We start from the raw sequence: 19,787 nt of genomic DNA on the forward strand, positions 1-19,787 counted from the left end.
GGCAGGTTCTCAGCCACCATCCTTTCTCCGTGCCTCCTTAGGGCTCCCCTTCATGTTCACTTCTCTTGCCCTCGGCCTTTAATAACATGTGACACTTGGCACAAGAGCCATGGAGCCATGGAAGAGCTCTGCTCTGTCTCTGATGTGCTGTGTTTCTTTAAGTGCTCTTGTTAGTGTTTCATGATGGATGGCAGTGAAACCTGGGAGGTGAACCAGCCAGGATTCTTAAAGTATCTGCTCGCACGAACTTAATGTATTCATTTATTCAGCGTGACGGTACAGGGGAAGAGAAGCGTTGTGAATGCAGAGGCAAGCTTCAGAGGGAGGTAGAAGAGGACAAGAGGGAGGGAGACTAACATGTATTAGGCCATACAAAGCACCTGGCCTTTTATATGCATGCATTTATGAGTGCTCTTCGCACACCCAGGGCATTGCTATTAACATTCTCATTTTGCAGATGAGAAAACTGAGGTGAAGCCACTTGCCCAAAGACATGCAGACAGGCAGGGCTGGGATTCCAACCTGGATGTGCCTGGCATCATAACTCACGCTACTTCCATCCAACTCTGCCACCCTGGTTGCCGTGTTCTTGGAAGAAACCAGAGATAATGAGGCATGGCGATAAAAAATAGCTAGCACTTATTGGTTGCTTACCGTGAGCCAGGCACCATGCTAAGGTCATGATGCACATGAACATATTTATAATACTGTGAGGTAGCAAACCACTGTCCTGCCCAACTTACAGACACAGAGCACAAGGCTTAGGGAGCTTATGGAGCTTGCCTATGGTAGCACAATCCTAGCTGGCAGAGCTGGGACTTGAAGCTGAGCACAGACTTTGGAGCCCCTTGCTTGGCAGAGTCATCCGGCTTTCCACCTCTTGCCTGGATGACCTGACAGGATGGAACGTTACAGTTGACTGCGAGGACCCAACAGCAGGCTGGCATGCCTCTGGGTATCTGGCTGGAGAAGGAAATTCGACCAGCTGTTTCCTCACTTTCCCAGGAGTCAGGATTCCGATGGGGGGGCAGGGCATCATTTGCAGGGCATGTGCCTTGAGAAGACCTCTGTCCGTGCAGGAGCTCGGCAGTGTCATTTGGCTTTGCTGCACTGCAGTTACTTTACATCACAGCTTCAAGCTAAGTTTCTCTCTAAATGGCAAACAAATAACAAAAGGCAGAGTGCTGAGTGGCAGTGCCCAGTGGCCTCCATTTCCAGGGAGAATGGTTGTAGGAGAAGCTCCAGGGTCAGTTCTCAGTGGCAACAGCCCATTCCCATCCCACGAGGGGCTCCATCTCCCTTGTTTTCGTGGAGCTTCCTGCTGCACTGGTCTCTCCAGCTCAGCATTTGTCTGGCACAGGGACCAGCACATGCACAACCTTGGAGGCAGCGTGGCATGTCTGAGGAACAGGAAGGAGGTCGTCTGGTAAAGTCCCATGAGCGAGGAAGAGACACTCAGATGTGAGGCCGAGGAGGGACCCCTGGAGCCAGATCAGGCTGAAAGGTGCCGGTCATGTTAAAACTTCGGATTCCATTCCGTGTTTGAAGGGAAGACATTGGGGAGGGTTTTGAGTAGGGGAGTGATTTGATCTGATTTATATTTTACATCCCTCTGTCTGCTGAGGAGTGAGTGGGCAAGTGTGGACACTTGTTAGTGGCTTCTCCATGTGGTTCAGACAACACCACATCCCCTGGAACATGCTAGAATGCAGGCCCTGAGGCCTCACCGCACAGCCACTGACTCAGAATCTGCATCTGCAGTGATGATGGTCACTGACTGAGGTGGCGACGGTGGAGAAGCTGAGAAGTGGTCAGGTTCAAGATGTATCCCTGGGACCGGGTTGGCCATGTTTGGATGTGAGGTGTGGGAGACAGAGGAACCTCGGCTTTCACGTGGGCTTTCAGCCTGAGGGGCCAGATGAATGGAGATGCCATTCACTCCATTGGAGAACGCTGTGGAGGGAAAGCCTGCTGAGCGGTGGGTAGACACCTTCTACACATCCAAGTGGTGCTGCTATGTGGGGAGTTAGCTCTACAGACTCAGAGCTGAGGGGAGAGGTCTGGGCTGGGGACACAAGTCTGAGTGTAAAGACTCCATGGGAATGTCTAATGAGTATGAGTAGAGAAAAGTAAGGCCTCATCCTGACCCTCCAGCATTTAGCGCTGGGAAAAGCAGGAGAGTCTGGGGTAGATTGGAAAGACTTCTGTGATGGCCACTCCCTTCTGAGCATCTAATTTATGGCCGGTACACATGTATTTTTTGTTATTGGTACCTCTCAGTTCCACTGAGCAGGTAGAATTTATTTTGCATGTTTAATAGGTAAAAAAAAAGTCTGTGGTTCAGAGAGGGCAGGCATATCACTGGGGATTTGAAATCAACACAACTGTTAGTGCCTGTGTTCTCCTGCTTATGCCACATCCTAGGGGCTCTTCTTCCGGTGGGTCCTGTGTGGTAGGGAAAGTGCATATTTCTGAGTTATCGCCCCCTTCTCACCACCCTTGTGCTGCCCACATCCTAAGCTCTCTGAAAGCACTCTGTCCTGTGTCCTGAGAAGGCTCCAGAACACATGGTTAGGGAAAGCAGGGAAGGTAGACCAGATGGGGAGGGACTTGAGTGAAAGACTACGCTAATGTCCGTCACCCACCAAGCAAGACTCATCTGATGCCTTGGGGGTCCAGAGCTTCATGGAGGCGGTAAATGGGTCAGGGGTGCTTGAAGAAGAGCTGGGTGTCCCGAGAGAAGGAGACAAGCAATAGGTTCGAGCAGCAAGACCACACCAGTCTGGGGTGACAGAGGGGCGCCCGTTTCTAGACAAATCAGACCAGGGACAGAGGTGCAGGGTGATAGAGATGCAGTATGAGGTCTGCAGCATAGGTGGGGACTTGAGCTGGGACCACAGTGCAAGATCAAGTATTATCTATAATGAAAGGGACTGTTTATCAAGCACTTTCTGTGAGCCAGACAATACATTAAGGACTTTTATATGTTCTACTAACACTTACTCCCAAACCATAGTAGCATTTCTCTGTAGAAATAGCTGACGTCTCTGTACATTTATGAAGTCACTTAATTTTTACAACTCTATGAGGTAGGTACTATTATTATTCCATTTTACAATTTAGAGACTGAAGCACAGAGAGGTAAAGTAACTTGCCTAAGGTCACAAAGCTAATTACTGGCAGAACCAGTATTTGAACCCAGCCTCCAGAGTTTCTTTAGGCTTTTAACTATTGCTCTATAGTGAGCACTTTACACATAGAAACTCATTTAATCTTCCTAAGAACCACATTTTCTCTATTATTATCTCTACTTTACAGAAGGGGAAAGTGAGACTTAGAAGGCTATTTGATTTATTCAAGGTCACACAGCTGGAAGGCAGGGGGAGCTACATTACAAACACTGAAGTCCAAACTTTGAACCACCAGCCATCATACCAGGTCCATGCCACCTGGTCAAAGATGGTGCTGGCAAAGAGGGTGCTTCGTGCTGAGCCCTTTGAGTGTGGAAGTCAGGCCCCTTGAATCCCCTTACCGAGGATCAGATGGGCTCTAGACCGGGATGATCCCAGCAGTGCACTGGAGCAGACTCTTGCTGGCTGACAAGAGCTAATTACATGCATTTCTTCCCAACTCTGCATTCACCGACATCACACTGGTTGCTTGAAATCAGCTCTAGTGGGAATGTTCATACCACGGAAATCAGCAAGTGCTGCGAATCAGGGTTTTTCTCCCAGAGAGCTGATGTGCCGATACTCCACTGGTTAGACCTGAGCTGACATCTAAAATCAGGTGTGCTTCACCGGGGCCAGAGGAAGGTTGTGGAGCCAGGAAACCTGGCACATCCATTTCTGCCCTAGTCCTGGGGGTGGGGATGGAAATCAGCAAAAAGATTCTACAAATGCCTACTTAGCAGCTCAAGTGTGTTCTGTTGCCATAACATTAGGCCCTGGACATACATTGATGACTCCAATAGACACGTCCCTGATCTGGCAAAGCTTGTAGTCTAGCGGGGGAAGATGGCAAGCAAAAAGAAAAATAAAGAAATGTAAGTGTATGATTTCAGGTTGTGATGTTATGATGGTAACAGGAAAATCTAGTAGTAACAAGAGTCAAGGCAGGCAACTGGAAAGAGCTGACATTTAAGCCAGAGACCTCTGGGATGAGCAGGAGCCTGCAAGACCCAGGTGGATGAAAGAATGTGCGTGAGGGCCAAGGGCTGGGAGAAGCTCGGCAAATGCTGGAGGCCAATTCAGGTGGACTCAGTGATGGGCGAGGGAGGAAGGAGCATTATTAAGACACGGCCAGTGAGTGCCAGGCCTTGTAGGCTCTGCGAAGCGGGTTGGTACAATGGGAAGCTATTGGAGAAGGGTTTTAAATAGGAACTGGCAGAGGGGAGGTGACATGCTCCAGGCTGTGATAATGAAAGGTGGCTTTGGCTCATGTATGGGGATTTCACAGGGAGGAGGCTTGTCAGAACAGAAGCAGGGAGATCTCTTAATGAGAAATTGCAGGAATTCAAGCAAGAGATGGCAGTGGTCTGGACTCCATGGCAACACCTTTGAGATATGTTTAGGAGGTAGAATCAACAAGACAAAGCTCATGGACTGATGTGAGCTGCATGGCAAATGACATATCAGATCGGGGACACAGGTGCGGGGTGACAGAGACCCCATATCAGATCTGGGGCATGGGTGGGGACTTGGGGAATCAGGGATGGCTCTGTAGTTTAGAGCTCAGTTTTTCTGAGACACTGAAGACCAGATGCCCAGGCCAGACTTCCAGAGTTCAGATTGTGACCTTACCCCTTACTAACAGTGTAGCCCCGAGCAAGTGACTCAATCCCTAAGGGCCTCAGTTTCCCCATCACTAAAATGGAATTCTTACTCCACAGGCTTCTTATGAGGTTTCAGAGAGTTATTCTTTATAAAGTGTTTAGTATAATACCTGAGTATACTGAGTGGCACACAAAAAAGACTGATCATTATTGCTGATAGTCCATTGATGATTTCTCTGCCTGCCATTAGAAATCGAGCCTTTCAAGGCAAACAACCTGTGTTTGGAAAGAAAATGTTCTGGACAGGAGAACCGCAGGCGTCCCTTTCTCTGTTTGTGTTCCCTTCCCCAGCGTGAGCTTGGCAAGCGAGGCTGTTCAAAGTAAACACAAGTCCAATGCCCCAGAAAACACGAGGTCAGGCGGCACAGCAAAGGCCAGACAAACACCACTGCTGGACAGAAGGAAACAGGTTTTCTTTCTGCTGACCTCACCAGGCCACTGCGTCGCAGGGGCTGCCTGCGGCAGGGCCGGACCTACCCGGCGGGTGGGGACTGCATCGGGGATCTCATCACCTGTGCTGTCTGGTTGCTTTTCTGGTGTGGCTCGGGGTGAGTCACCACTATCACTCACTGCTTCCTCGCTTGGACATTATGATTCACAGGCTCGTGAACTTGACATCCAGGCAGCAACAAGAGGTGGGGTATGGAAGAAGGCAGGTGGGCAGTGGGAGACAGTAATACTAGTGATGTCAAGAGCAATTGGAGTCTGCAGGGTGCAGGGGAAGGCAAGCACATGGGGAGGGGGCAGCGGATCCTAACAGAAGCTGGAGATGACCCAACCGGCTGGGACTTCAGCCGCCTCGACTCGGGGTGTTTCCGCCCTCCTGACCCCAGGTCCCGCCAGCCTGTGGGATTTGGACGAGGTGTATTTTAAAAGTAATAGGTAACTCTTTTATATCTAACTATAAAACCATACTATTGAATATAATTTCTAAACTATGTGTCTGCTACTCTAAGATTCTGATATGAGAGTCATGGTGGTGTGGCCCCAGCACAGAAGGGAAAATTGCCTTTCTAATTTTAGTAGTGATAATAAAAACGGCTATTTCTGTGTAAACATTCTAACAATTGAGGGGAAATGGAACTTTTCTGCTTTGTCACTCTCTTTTTTTAAGATTGTGGTAAAATATACCTAACATGAAGTGAACCATTTTAACCATTTTTTAAGCATATAATATACTTCAGTGGCATTAAGAACCTTCACAGTGTGGGACATCAGCGCCACCCACCTCCAGAGCTTTATCTTCCCAAACGGACACTCTGTGTCCATTAAACAATCAACACTCCACCCCCAGCCCAGCCCCTGGCAACCTCCACTCTACTTTCTGTCTCTGCTAACTCAGCTGCACTGGGTCCCTGAAGTGCAATCACCCGTCGTTTGTCCCTCAGTGTCTTGCTTATTTCACTTTGCGCAGGTGTTTGCGGTTCATCCATGTTGTCGCATGTGCCAGAATTTCAGTCCTTTTTAAGGCATAATCATGTCCATTTCATGGTTACAGCACATTTTGTTTATCCCTTCATCTCTTTATGAACACTTGGGTGGCTTCCACTTTTTGTGTATTGCTACTGTGTCACTATTGATGCTAGCTTTGATGAAACAATTCAAAGGCAAAAAGAGCATAATAATAAGAGGCATGGGTACCTTCTGTTTGTATGGTGTTTTTGACTTGTCAGGGGGCTTTGAAACTAAGGTGTGAAGGTGAATGGTAGTTTGAAGGTCAGACAGGCATATATTGCAATCCTGGCTTTTCCCCACCACTAGTTGCATGATTTGGGGCAAGTTCCTTAAAGGTTCTATATCTCAGTGATCTTGTGTGAGAAGTGAGGACATTATGCCCAGTGTGGACAGTTATTATGATATTATTTTTTTTTTAATATTTTATTTATTTATTTTTTAGAGAGGGAAGGGAGGGAGATAGAGAGAGAGAGAGAGAGACATCAATGTGCGGTTGCTGGGGGTTATGGCCTGCAACCCAGGAATGTACCCTAGCTGGGAATCGAACCTGGGACACTTTGGTTCCCAGCCCGTGCTGAATCCACTGAGCTACGCCAGCCAGGGCGACAGTTGTTATGATATTAAATAAGAACAAATGTAAAAATGTTGAGCAGAATCTGACATGTAGTACTCAATGGATTTCACTGTTAATTTTATGTTACTTGGTTGTATCCATCCTATTCAAATGGGAATCTGTGGTTAGGCAGGACACTTGACCCTTGTTTCATATAATGGACAGGGGGCTAAGGCTCTCACTGAATTAATGGCAAAGGTCAGATTGGAACCCAGGTCTCTTGGCTTTCAGGTGTGGGGGTATCGGGGCACAAATCATGTTTTATTCACTTCCCACCCTGCGCATGTTGACTCTGCATCACGTTTTCTGCATGGGAAACCCAATCTCTTCCACAGGAGACAATGCACATATGTGCAGAGTATACTGAATGTTTGCTGCTGAGACAAAGAGGGGACATGTGTTTTAGAAATGCATGTATTTTCATATTGGGTATTAGATCTGTGTGTGATAAATAAAAATAACAAAAGGCGATGTTTATGGGGTGCTTATTATATGGGAGACATTGTGCTAAGCATTTTATACATACAATATTATTTGACTTTATTGTCCCCACAACCCTATGAGTTAGGCACTGTTGATGTGTCCAATTTACCAATACAACTGAGGCTTAGAGAGGGTAAGAAACATGTTCAAGTCTACACAGCTGGGAAGTAGCAGAGCTAAGGAGCTGAACTCAGGCAGCCTGACTCCTAAGCTTGTCCTCCAAACCACTCCTGTGGTGGTCTCCCACTGGTCTCCCACTCCTGATTGGCTTCCACTCCTGATTCTCTGCCTCACCAAATAGCATCCCAGCCCCATACCATCCTGGTAGCAGATTCTTTTCTTCTCACTCTCATTTCTTATCCTCACCTCCTTCCTTCCAGATGAGCATGGAAAATCAAGTATTTTCTCCCTCTGTTACTCTGACTAATTCAAGTGTCCCCAACCCTGAGCTCCCTACCTCCTCTCATACCTCAAATCCCATCAAAGTTCTCAGCAGAGCAAAAGGCCCCGCATACAATAACATCCACACACCTTTGATGTTGGGCGTATGGACTCAACTTATAATACCGTGTTTTCTACCATACGGCAGGGATGAGAAGTGTGTGCCATACAGCTGCCACTCCCCATGGCCAGACCCATAGTAGACATGCTCATTAATGACAGCGCTCCTTCCTGTGGAGCCAGGTGTGGCTTCGTTTCCACGGCACAGAGCTCCAGAAAGTCCCCGTCAACTGATCTGCTCTGTTGCATGAAATGAAACCCTCTTCCTTCCCTCCCAGGGTAAGGCCATGACTGTACAGGACCGGGACCAGACCACCCTTCTAGGGGCTGGTGAATCCCAGTCTCAGTCACTGGAGGTGGAAGGTGGGCCTCCAGCCGGCCTGATTCCTTCTCTGGCCTCAGTCTTTTAGCCTAGACTCTTTGGTTGGAAGCTCTTTTGAGTGAGAGCAGAAAGTTGACACTTTGTCACATGGATACAAGCCCCACAGCTGGACATGGAGGCAGCCATTGGGAACTCCAAACTGAAGTCAAACCAGATTGGCCAGTTTCTTGGCACTGCCTGTGTTTCCCTGTCGCTGACCTGGAGCCTTTTAGTAGTCACGTTGCATGTCCCAGCCCAGGTATGACTGATCTGCAGGGCATTCATGGGGAGGTCATAAGTCCAAGCTTAATTCAGAGCCATTTAGAGAAGCACGTCCTCCCCCAAGCCAGTCTGATGGATACAAGCTTGACCGGAGAAATGAGTCTCCCTGCCAGACATGAGAAATGAGTCTGCCATCCGTAGAGCTTCTGGGAAGCTTTGTAAAGGGGTAGGTTACAGAACTCTGAATCTCAGTGGAAACTGAGAGCTGGCTCATTCAAATCTTGAGCCTCAGCCTGCTTCAGCCTGAACCAGTAGCACGATGCCAGGAAACATGAGCCATGGAGGAGAGCCCCCCTTGCCGAGCCCCCCTTGCTCAAGGAAAGAGGGGGAAGGGCACTCATGGACCGCCCACTACGTGCTTGCAATGTGTAAGACATATTCATACCCAATCTCATGTTCAGCCTCATAGAAGTTGCACGAGGGATATATAATCTTCACCTCACAGACGAAAAACCCAGAACCCCGAGAAATTAAGTAACTTGCTGAAGTCACAGAGCTAGTGAGTAGCAGACCTAGAATTCAGACTCAGGTGCTGTGAAACTTGAAAGCCAAGGAGCATATACCCTGTGCAATATTTTTGCAGGGGGGTGGGGGGCAGGTAGTGAGGAAGAGGTAATCTCAGGCCTGAGAGGCTGAGCTAGTGGGTTAAGCAGAGAGAAACACATTGCAGAGACCGGCACCAAATTAATACAACAAAAATGACCTGTTAATAGACCCGAGAAGGCAAGAGACATGCTCGCGCCCACTCCAGGGACAGCAGCTCCTGCCATGTGGCGGCTGGAACCATCTGGGCTGCTGACAGCCAGCTGGGGTACTCTTTAACTCACCAATACCCAGCACTTCCTTCAGACCTCCAGAGCCGGTGCTGTCTCTGAGGCTGAGACGCAGACGGGGCATGGTTGAGGGGGTGGTGGCCTCCCCTTTTCCCCACAACAGCTCCGTTTGGGAAGCCCAACCCAGGAAGATCCTTGTGGCTTGTTTTTTCTAAGGAACTCGCTCTTCTGGAAAATGGAGATATTAATATTTACTTGGAAAGGTTGTTGCTCATATTAAAATCAATCTAATGTAAAAGCTCTAAGAGACATAGACACTCAGTCATCATTACTATTAATATCCCTTGATTTCTGATTCATAAGATGTAGTGTTGAGGGCAAATATATCTCACACTCCTCACCATAAAAATTTTTATCACCGTCTCTTGGAAGAGCAGCAAAGCATGATAGAATCAATTTAATAATGAAACATTGGCAAAGTGTTTTTTTAATCATTCTTCTTAGAAAGAACTTTTAAAATCAACCTAGGTATAAACTATGAATATGATATTTATGGTCAACAACAATCATAATGGAAAGTTATATCATTCTAAGGTTATGAGTCACAACATCATTTCAAAGAATTAAATACCACCATTCTCACCCCATCATCATCGTGACAACCTCCGTCTCAGGCGACTGGACCTTTCCCATTGCTAATGTCAAATCCTTCACAGGCTGACAAGGAGGCATTATAAATTCCCTTCGCAAATAAAATAAGATGGAGCTTGCAAGAGGCTAAATAACTACGAGTTCAAATGGCAGTTTTTCAGAGTCAGAATTTGAACTTAGTTCTCTCTGGTTTTAAAGTAACATGTTCTTTCGATTGCATCTGCCAAATCCCAATATGTCATATGGCTTTTTCACTGGCTGCACCTGCAGGGATTCTGATTTCCTTCCATCGGTGTCTGGGATGGGGCAGCAAGGTCACAGTCAGCCTTGCAGAAAGTAACTGTCACTCCTGGTGCCATCACAGTCCCTGCCTGGCTAGGTGTTCCTCACTGTGCCTCCTCCAGCAGCCTAGATGCAGTGAGGAGTAACCACCACTCAAGCATCACTAGTGTCAAGGGAGATTCGGGATGATGGCCTTGCACACAGGTAGCCTGAACCCTGAATATTTCCTTTCCCCTAGACAGCCAAGTAGGTTCCCAGGCAGCTTGGAGAGCTGTGGCATCCTGCTGTGGATTTGCTGGTACCGATGGTGAGGTCTCAGATGCCATCTCTCCCTGTCTTCACCTCCACGTTCCTATACTTGTAACTACTTGGAACTTGGAACTCCTAAGACCCTGCCATTCTCTTTCCCAGCTCAGGACCTACACACATACTTGCTACACTTTCTTCCTCCACCTCCACCTCCACTTGGTGTAATGAGACTCCTCTCTGGCATCTTACATTAGACTCATTTGATGAGGTTCAGAAAAAGGAAGGCAGGAAGGAAGGCAGGAAGGCAGGCAGGAAGGAAGGAAGGAAGGAAGGAAGGGAAGGAAGGAAAGAAGGAAGGAAAGGAAGAAAGGAAGGAAAAGAAGGAAGGAAGGAAAGGGAGGGAGGGAGGGAAGAAGGAAGGAAAGAAGGAAGGAAGAAAAGGGAAGGAAGGAAGGAAGGAAGGAAGGATGGAAGCGTCTGGGGGTGAGGCCCTGTCAGCAGTATTTTGGTATCATTCTCCAGGTTATTTTTACATGCGGCCTGTGTTGAAAACTGCTGATTCTAGCCAGTTCCCACCTGAAGTAAATGTCACTCCCCCCAGAAGTCCTTCCCCAGCCTATTTCCCACACCATCCCAACTCCCTCACACCCCACACTAGACTCATCCCCTCTTCTCCCTACTCCCATTGTCCACCCCCCAAGTGCTGCTGGCTCTTGGGCACAGTGATGGTGCCCGCCATGGTCACTGGCTGGTCTCAGAGCCAGTGCCTTCCACATAGGATGAGCCTGTTCTAATTTGTTGGCTGATGGAATGGGACCAAACAGATATTCTGAAACTCCAGTTATTTACTGATGTCTGCTCTGTGCCAGGCCCTGAACTGAGTTCTGGGGCTTAAAGCTCAGTAAGACGTGGCCCTTGACTTTGTCATTGTCAGGCATGGAAGTCAAATTCATGAAAAAATAATTACAATGTGGCGTCTGACTAGGGGCATGAGTGGAAGTTTGTCAACTTCTTCAGGCTGGACTATACCCATGGGGACAGCCAGTACCAGTGGGTGTGCTTTGGGGGCACCAGGAGCCGGGGAAAGAGAAGGAGCCGGGTGAAGATGAGGAAGCAGCTCAGTTGGTGGGTTGTGGGGCCCAGAACTGGGCCTGGGCAGATGGGGGAGGAGTCATCCCGGATCCCCTAGGGTAACCAGGTAACCTGGTAACCAGGACCAGTCCTAGAACATGCTCAGTGCTTGTGAGGAACTTGATGAGTGTCGATGAATGAATGATTGAATGAGGCCAGTCGATGCCTAGTCTCTGATGAACTGGAGAACTCACTGGACATGTATCAATGTGTCTCTTACAGATTTTTTTTTTTGGCCAGGAGATTAGCTGAAAATAGTTTGTAAAGCAGTGACCTGGGCTCCAGACCCGGAGCGGTGTCATGGTTAAAAGAACACAGATCAGAAGCCGAAAGGAAGTTCAACATGACTTGAGTCCTTTATTCGCATTTCTCAAATACTATGAAAGGGACTCAAATCCAGTCACGCGTCTCAGGGTGTCTGTTTGCTTGTTTTTTCTAACACTCCCATCCACTGTCCTTACACCTCTCAGTTCCTTTGGAGCCAGTTTCTGCCAGAGCCTCCCCAGCTCCCCAGCTCCCCAGCCCGGGCCCAGAGCCTACTGAACGTTACCGGACGTCTCCGCTCCCTGTCCACCGAGGTCCACCTCTGGGGAAGGGAGAGGACAGAGGAAGGAGGGAGTCTGAGCAGACAGAACAGGAAGGGAAACCTTCTGGAATGTATCAAAGAGAACCTTTTTTTATCACATATAAATAAGATCTGCACTTCCCCTGTGAAATGCTATTTCCATCGATTGCCTTAAAGCGAACTTTGGGTTCTTCAGCGGTGGTTTGAAGTGTATTTGCAGCTCCGTGGTGATCTCAAATCTTCACAGTCTAGGGTAGGATCACTCTCTTTCTGTCCCTCCTTATTCAGGCCCCTGGCTCACCTCTGTTTCAATGTTGGCTTAAGGAGGGGACTTTGGGCACCTTACCCTGGGGTCCATTCTGGCTGCCCAGAATTTGGGCTCTTTCCCATCAACTCATCTGCTTGGAGAATGAGAGGGCAGACTGCTGGCTTTCTGGGCCTCTCTCCCCAGGCTATTAAAGGGGCTTCTTTCGAGGAAGAACTGGTGTGACTGAGAAGAATATCTTGCTTTGTTCTAAATAAGGTATTTTCCTCTGTCCTGCAGGCCCACGGGACACTGCAGGCCTTGGGAATGTATCTATTGTCCATCTTCTTTACCAGTAAAATGGAGAATGAGCAGATGGATAGATGGACAAATGACTACCACACAGCAATTAGAGAGGCAGGGAGCTCAAGAAGATGCACCAGCTGCAAAAAGAGGGTACAGCTGGCAGCTAAGATTCATTGAGCTACTCGTTGGTGTCAGAAGCTGTCCTGGGCCTTTCTGTATAGAAAGTCACTTAATTGCACAGAGCGAGCTCCACTGCCCATCCCCCACAGGCTCCAGATCCCTCAGAGCCCAGCATGCACGCCACTCCCTTGGTCTCCTCAGCTCTGTTTGGTCTCACTTTCCTATTCCTAAGCCTCAGAGGACCACTCTCGTTCCTTTCTTCCTTCGCTCATTCACTTACAATGGCCCTACCACTTACTAGCTGTGGAGCTTTGGGCAAGTTACTTTCCCTCTCTGAGTCTCAAAGTTGATTTCTGTGAAATGTGGATACCAAGAGCACCTCTCTCATGGAGTGTGGGGACGCTAGAATGGAGTACATGCACGTAAAGTGCAGTGCCTTGTGCACAGTGTGCTCTATATAAGTGCTAACTATGTAGATCCCCTACTAAGTGCCAGGCCGGGGGGTCCATGCCACTCACAGCCTCCCCCCTCTCCCTCCGCTGGGGCCGTTCCCCCTGTGATGAAGCTCTGCACTTGTGGGCAGGGGCTTTGAGCCAGAGGCACCTGGCTGAGTGGTTTGTGTTTGGTCAAAGGGTTCTAACTATTCCTGTTCCCTTTGCTCTTAGGAGATTCCAGGTCTGTCAATACCCTTTTAATGCCAGTGCCTACTATGGACCCGGCTTGCCCGTGATGGCCCACAGAGGGTGGGACTCCTTCTTTTCTTGTTCTGGGTGATGCCCAATGAGTCAGACCTGGTAGACCACCTGGCCTCCAGATTTCAAGTTTCTCTAAAATCCTAATTTAATTATATCACTTGTTGCATACGACCCCTGATGAATTCAAGAGGAAGTCCAGATGTTCAGCTGCCACCAAGTCTCTGGTGATCTGGCTCCTGCCCACACGAATCAGGGACTCCAGTCCTTCCTTACCACGCCCACCTTGCACTCTATGACCCAGCCTTACTGAACCTCGGTTTCTTGGATGTGCACACACACTCTCTGGCCTCTGCTGGCACACCTGTCCCACCTGCCTGGAATGTTCTCCACCCTCACCTCCATTCTCACCTTCAGTAACTCCCCTTGAGCCATTATATCTCTGCTCAGGCCTCAGCTCCCCCAGCAGGTAGGTCCCAGTCCCTCGCCTCCTCACATAACCCTGAGCTCGCGGGGCAGTCTCGGCCTTGCTGGACCCCATGAAGGCCCCAGCAGGAAGGCACAGAAGTGCCCCTGGAATGAGGCACCTGCCTTGGCAGTGCTCAGGGGGCTCTGTGCAAAAGGGACAGTGTGCTCTCTTCTGTCACACTCCAAGGAGAAGGAGGCAGCCGCACCATGACTCCTCATCCCAGTCGCCGGCAGCCCCGCACTGAGGGTGTCTGCCGTCCTCAGGGGCCCAGCCAGCAGAAAAGACTGCTGACCAAGCATCTCTCTGACTCACTGGGCAGAGGAGGGAGGAGGCGGGTGCTAATTGCCTGGTCCCTCCACACCCAAAGGAAGGCCCAGCCTTTGAAGCTGCAGCTGGGCCACGGGGCCACCAATGAGGTGATGCCATGGCTGCGGGCACCTCTGAGCCCACAGGAAATTATTAATAAAGAAATAACAGCCGCTAAGCACTCTGTGTGGATAAATAATGACACCCTGTCTTCCCTGACTGCCTGGCCTCAGCACTTCCCAGCCACAGTCTGTTCATCGCCTCTCTTGGACTGCCGGCGAAGCTAATGGAGGGCCCCATGCATTTTCCAGTCCCTACTCCCACCCCGGCGTAGCCCCCTGGCTCGGCCAGCCCTGTAGGCCCCACCCCTCCAAGCCCAAGAGCTTGTGATTCCATCTAGTTCAAAGACGGCGAATAGGTTACATATTCTGCTTAGCTCCTAATGGGCAGAGGGGCTGGAGCTTGGGTTGAGAGGCTTTTGAAGCTCTCTGTCTGAGTCTACCAGAAAAGAGGGTGGCGATCAATTAGTGGTGTTTGTTATTATCTCTGATTTAATTCTCACGATTGGCCCTATTTTGGACTGTTTGCCCTTGTTCTTGTCTCACCAACAACTTGTACATGCTTTTAAAAATCGCAGATAATGGGCAGCCTCTGGCACATCCATGTACATGCACACATCCGTGCACATATCCCTCCGTGACTGATGTGATTTCTCGGGGACCGTCTTCTTTATACGGGGCCTCTTATTTCATTTAGTTTTTGTGTCCCCTCCTTCATCTGGGACCACCTCTTATTTATGGAGACTTTGGAAATCCTCCTCACCCTGTGAACTCGGCTCCCTCCGTGAAGTCTCCTCTCTCTAACATCCTCTGGTCCAACTGCCTGTGGCACTATTTTCCTGGTGGCCCCTGTCTTCTGCTGCAGCCACACAAGCTCCTCGGGGTCAAACCGAACTCCCCGCATCCCAGTAGTTCCACTGCCCCACCTGCCCCTCAAGACTTTGCTTCAACGGGTTAGACCAGAGGTCGGCAAACTTTTTCTGTAAAGGGCCAGATAGTAAATATCTTAGGCTTTGGGCAGGCCAAGGGCCCTCTGTCTCCGAGTCAGCGAGGGTCGGGGTCTAGGCGACCTTCCAAACGAGAGGATTTAGAGTTGAGAAAAGCAGACAGAGGATCAAAAAGGGTGTCTGTGGCACAGAATGTAGATTTGTATTTGTGTTTGTTTATTTGCTCCTGGCCTTTTTCCAAAATGAATGTGAGACAGGTTGCAACAAATTATATGTGTTCAAACTAGCTGATGGAAAGGGAAAAGTCAGAAATAGCCAGAGCCAAAAGCTGGATTAAACATTGAACTTGGCTCTGAACCTCCAAGCAGTCTAAATAAGCGTCAGTAGAGGCCAGGGAGAGAAAGAGAAAGGGACTAACACTGAGCGTCATTTCCACACGGCAACCTTATAATGATAAATAGTATCTCCATTTACAGGACCAGCTACAGAGGTGACATTGTGTTCTATGAATACATTCAATATGCTGGTGTTTGTTGAGTATCTACTATGTGACAGGCATTCTGTTGGATGCCTTGCACACAGCATCTTAATCTCCTAATAATTCTCAGAAGATCTTATTATCCTCGTTTAACAGCAAAGATCAGAGAGGTGATTTCCTCAAAGCCTCACAGCTAATAAGTGCCCAAGGCAACCTTTAACTCAGCGGACTTTGATTCCGAACCTCTTTTCTCACCACCCTGACAACCCAGCTTCTCAGAGAACAGATTCCTTGGCATGGAATTCTGTAACAAATTTCTCACATCGAGCCTTAGCTGTGGGGAGAGAAGGACATGGGATGGCATAATAGTCAGTTTTACAGAAACTGTAGAAACAGGATGGCGGGGGTTGAAAGGTTCTGTGCACTGTCTTTTGGCTTTGATTAAACAACACACGGACTGAAGCCCATGGTTGGCCTCTTTCTCCTCCTGGGAGGTGTAACCTTCCCTCCGTGACCGGCTGAGCCTAGGCACACTGGACTCAGGGGCCGAGTCCCAGCATCACCAAAAACCACATACCCAGGATGATTTGAATTTACCACCTTGCCCTTCCCTCTCCCCTTCTTGGGGCTGTGTTTTATGACGCTTCAGTCTGATGCTTTTTGGGACTAGGCGCCTCTTCCGAGCTGAGCCAGCCTTTTATGGCCATGGAGCTAATTAAGTAACAGCAACTCAGGGGCACTTGGAGAGCAGCTCTGGCCATCGTCAGGCCTGGGCCTCGCAGCCAAGTACCTCCGGCCCGGGATGTGGAAGGAGCTCTTGGCTGAGCATCAGGCTCACCCTTGGCCCTCTATCCTGCTCCGACTCACCTCCCTTGTTCCCTCTGATCTGGAGACCTTGAGCCACTTCTTCCCTGAGCTAACCAGGACCCTTCCGACCCTGGCCTGAGGATCAGCATGTCCCAGACGTTATTTCTATTTCCACTCTGGGGCGGTTTTTGCACAAGAGGGACACGAGGATGAGCTCTCAGAAGAAGCATATGCATGCCCCTTCCCTCCCTCCCTCCTTCCTTCCTTCCTTCCTTCCTTCCTTCCTTCCTTCCTTCCTTCCTTCCTTCCTTCCTTCCTTCCTTCCTTCCTTCCTTCCTAGGAGACAGCCCCTCTGGCTGCCAGTCCTTGGGGCCCAGGGGTGCCCTTGATGGGAAGGAGTGGCTGCAGCTCCCAGCCAGAAATCTTTTCTCAACGGAAAGTTACAAGCAATCAACCCTGAAGGCTGAATTCCCCAGGGGAGAGAAAGTGAATTCCCCTGCACCTTTCTCCCAGCTTTGGAGTGGGGAGTTTGTTCTCAGAGGTGCTGTCTCCGGCAAGACTTTCCTTCAAGGAAAAAGTGAGGGTGGCCCAGAAAGGAATCTCAGTGGACACCCAGTGACAGCTGGGAGTTTCTGTCAGTGAGGTCACCCAGAAAGCAGGTTTTCTGGGGCCTCGGGCTCACTGGGTATTTCCTCACTTCCCTGCAGGAGACATCAGCCTCTCCACCCTTGACCTCCACCCTTGAAGGCCCATGCCCTCTTTCAGACATCACACCGTCTCTCCCGGCCTCTCCAAAACCTTCTCCCTGTCCACAGGAAGGTGGAGCAGCCCCTTTGAGGGGAAGAGCCAATGTGCCAGGTTCAAATCTGATGTAGAACCTTGCCGGGCCTCAGTTTCCTCATCTGTAAAACGGGAAGAATGGTCGGGCCACCCTGTGGAGTCCAGAGGAGGCTTAAAGGAGAAAATCCGAGTTATGAGCTCGAGCTCGGCAGGGCCTCTGCCTGCAGGGAAGGGCCTGAGATAAAGCGCAGCTCTTCCCCCAACCTCAGCTCCCACCCTTCCCCCTCAGGGCCTCCACTGCTGATCACTCCCTCACAGGCAGTACCTTCCTCTCTGCCCTTGACAGTGGAGATCCTTCAAGTGGGACCAAAGGCCTTGCACAGCAACTCGGTCCCAGCCCTGTGTTTCATTCCATCTCTCGTGCTGCTCACACCTCTAGACTTCCCCAACTCCCCACCGTGCGTAACCCTGGAACCTCTGACCTCATGTTCCCAAACACCTCGATATCTTTGTAGGGGTTGTTCCTTCCTCTCAGCCTGCCCTCTCCCGCATCTCACTTGATAAACTCCTACACATCTTTGAAGGTCGAATTTAAATGTCCCCTTCTGGGAGGAGTCCCCCTGCCCACCCTCACACACACAGGCACACGCTTCTGTATGGGGACCCCCTGGGAAGAGAACGGTCAGCGTGTCCTTTCCTGTCTCCCTCAGTCTGCGAGCTCCGGAGGGCAGGGGCCGTGCCATGTTCCTGCATTCCTCTCGGCACAGGACGAGTCATGAACCGGCCATTCAGTGAATACATGTGGGGCGATAGCCTGCCTAGTGTTCTCACCAGGGGGCCTGCGGTAGGACGTTTCCTCTTATCCCCAATAAGTCTGGGCCACTGGGCACCGTCACGTAGTCTGTGGAAGGTACCACCTCTGTGGCCATGCCCAGGGTCCCTCCACTGACTTAGCCCCAGAGTTGCCCAAGTGCCTCTTAAACTAATTGATGTTTGCACAGCAATTCATAATTTACATGTGTATTTTCACAAATAGTGTCATTAATAATGGTAACAGTAGCCGGAATGCTAACATTTCCTGAACACCTGCTCTGTGCCATGTCTTTGGCATTCCTTCTTATTTCACTTAATTCTCAGACCAACCCTATGAGGCAGATGTGATTGCTGTACCCATTTTAGAGATGTGGGGCCTGAGGCTCAGACTGAGAGTGGGAAAGTGGACCTTCTCCCCAGGCCCTTTGATGCCAAGTCCTGCGATGCTTCTGTCCAGCCCGAGAGCCTGGTGCTAGTGCATCAGAAGCTACCTGGGTCCTTACTCCTCAGGTCTCCAGTTTCTCATTTAGCTCCTTCCCTCTCTGCTTGTTGCCCTGTTTTACCCCTGCTTCAGGGCCTGGCCTTATGCTAAGAATAATCTGGGTTGCTGGATCCCCTGAATCCCACTGTATGAGTTTGAAAGGCAGCAGTAACTGGAGTGTGACAATGTTGGGTTCACAGCTGGCTCTGCCACCTTCCAGCTGTGTGCCTGTGAGCAGGTGTCTTAGCCACTCTGTGCTTCTATATTTTCATTTGCAAAATGGAGATAATAGTACCAAACAGTAGTTTGCTATGAGAATTTAGAACCTAGATCAATACCTGGCTAATAGCAAATATTGAAATAAATGTTTCCCTCCTTACCTCTCTCTTAAAAAAACCCCAGAAGTTTTTAAAAAAGGGTTTTTTTAGAAAGCAATTTCTATGGCATTACGCTCAAGGAAACCATAGCAAAGGGTTTCCTGTGGCTTGGTTTCCGGCCTCCCAGCTGTACAATAGTGCTAGGACACAGCCTTTGTTGTCCCCATGCCCCAGGGAAGATGCGGAAGTCACCCACTCTGTGGGCTGGAGGCATCGGCCAGGTAGAATTGCCCAGGCTGATGGTGCTGCCATTGTCATCGGCACCTCAGCTCCCAGGGAACCGAGGCTGTCCCGGTCCTGTCCCTCAGTGGTCAGGCCACAAGGATGCTGCGGTTTCCCACCGGTGACTCAGTTGGTCTTCTAAGGCCTACTTGGTTGTGAGTCAGGCCTCAGCAGCTGGCTGGCCTTCTTTTTTTATGGGGATAAAAGCAGCATTTTGTTGGGTCTGGAGAGCTTCTTGACTCTTCTCAGATCTTTAAGACATTTCTAGGCTAAAGAGGCTACGAGAGCACCCTGTGATCATGGGGATGTATGAGTGCTTATTAACCATGCCAGGAGGGCAGGCATACCTCTGGAGGGCAGGTTAAGGCTGCCAGCCACAACGAGGCTCTGAGGTTGGCCTTGTAGAGCCGGGAGTTCAGCATCCCTACTGGCCTCCGAGGCAGGCAGCAGCCTGATCCAGACCACGGTGACGCCGCATCCAGCTTGCCCTGCCACCTTGCACTCTG

This window comes from Phyllostomus hastatus, unplaced genomic scaffold, assembly GCF_019186645.2.
Source record: "Phyllostomus hastatus isolate PE091 unplaced genomic scaffold, TTU_PhHast_1.1 phas_scaffold_585, whole genome shotgun sequence".
Taxonomy (NCBI): Eukaryota; Metazoa; Chordata; class Mammalia; order Chiroptera; family Phyllostomidae; genus Phyllostomus; species Phyllostomus hastatus.